Below are 1611 nucleotides of genomic sequence, written 5' to 3'. Positions count from 1 at the left end.
AACCTTTAGCAAAAATAATGTAGTGTGTCACACTCTGATCTTACCCTTTTATTCCTACATTGTCAGTCACAATAATGGCACCCTAAAATATGCAAGAAGTGCTTACTGGTGCCAGGAAATATGTCAAAAGCAGTGCAAATATGGAAGACATGTTCTGGCTTACATCTATTGTGCAGATACTGAACCACTATGATATCCAAATGCATTTTGTCATCTAACATGATAAAGCATGTTATAAGAAATCCAGTGCTCGCTTCAGCAGCACATATACTAAAATTGGAACGATACAGAGAAGATTAGCATGGCCCCTGTGCAAGGATGACACGCAAATTTGTGAAGTGGTCCATATTTAAAAAAAAAAGAAATTCAGATAATCTGTGATAGTATATATTCTTTTTTATTTAATACATTTATTTAAAGAAAATGTACCATAGTTGACATAACTGATCATAATACATTTGTCAGGATGACAGAAAGCGAAGTTATCAAAAAATATAAAGAAAATAGAAAATTTTAAAAAGGAGGAAAAAAATAAAGAGAATTGGAAAAAAAAGGAGAGTTCATTCGCAGTTATATTCTTGACAATTATTTTATCCCCAATAAAGTCGTTAATATAATAGCAGAAGCTTTAATACACTCTTTATTTTTTAAGATAGTAGATGCACTAAAAAAAAGAAAGATGTGTGTGTGTGTGTGTGTGTGTGTGGCAGTTGTTTGCATAGGCACAGCAAAATATGGGAGAAATTGGAAGGAGAAACCTTTGGTCTAAAAACAGGGAAACCACACCCCTGAAGTATTTTGGCATAAGACCAGGCTGCAGGCCTGCTAGGTTGTCCAACTCCTAAGACAGTCTCTGTGGTCCCAGTAACAGTTCTTCACCATCACAGTTGTTGCTGTCAGGTTTCAGTAATTATAGATCCTGGTTTCTGTACAGGTCCTATGTTGAAGGCCGGGTGGTGTATAGTGTCTTTTGTTTCATCTCACCATTAGGTAGCATTGCTGAGAATCCTGCCCTAAAAGCAGACTATTGCTGTTCCTAGGTTGTCAGGGTGTCATAAGTACCATCTTTGGAGTAAGTCAGTGCCATGGCAGTAGTGAAGCCTTTCTTGTTAGAGTTCTTATTCTTGGTGATAGTGTAGGAAACCATGTTTGTTTCCAGAGATGGTGTTCACGGTTCAGGGACAAATGATTGCAAGTGATCTCTGGTTGCTGGGGGTTTGTGGGGAGAGTGTATATTCTTTAGTGTCAAGACATGTTATTTCCTGATGTATGAACTAAGGATTATGAAAAGAGGCAGAGTTAGTATCAGAACAGCTGCTCGTAAAAAGGAGTGAGGTCACAGTAAATTGCTGGCCAAGTTGAGCATTAGTGGCCTTGCTGAATTTTTCAGACATTGCAAAGCCTTTTAGCTTCAGATTGGCTATTGCTCTTTTGTTGGTTTCTATAGCACCATGAAACAGTCATCTATAGTGGTAATGTTTTGTTGCGTCTTTCCCTCTCTTATTCACTGTAACAAAAAAAAAATGTACCCACATTTGCTCCAGGACACTTACTCCTTTTCTGCCATTCTGTCCTCCAGGGATAGGCATATTCAAAAAGATATCAAGAGTT

The 1611-nt window shown here is 37.7% G+C and overlaps 1 non-coding gene across 1 annotated transcript; it reads left to right on the top strand.

The window, feature by feature from the left end:
* Positions 1-246: 246 nt before the first annotated feature.
* LOC126015090 (U6 spliceosomal RNA) lies at positions 247-353 on the top strand. Its single transcript, XR_007497988.1, has one exon. It is a non-coding gene; the product is annotated as a U6 spliceosomal RNA (small nuclear RNA).
* The last annotated feature ends 1258 nt before the right edge of the window (positions 354-1611 follow it).

This window comes from Suncus etruscus, chromosome 7 (genome assembly GCF_024139225.1).
Source record: "Suncus etruscus isolate mSunEtr1 chromosome 7, mSunEtr1.pri.cur, whole genome shotgun sequence".
Lineage (NCBI taxonomy): Eukaryota > Metazoa > Chordata > Mammalia > Eulipotyphla > Soricidae > Suncus > Suncus etruscus.
The sequence above is the reverse complement of the archived record's forward strand: the minus strand, read 5'-3'. Positions and strand labels throughout refer to the sequence as shown.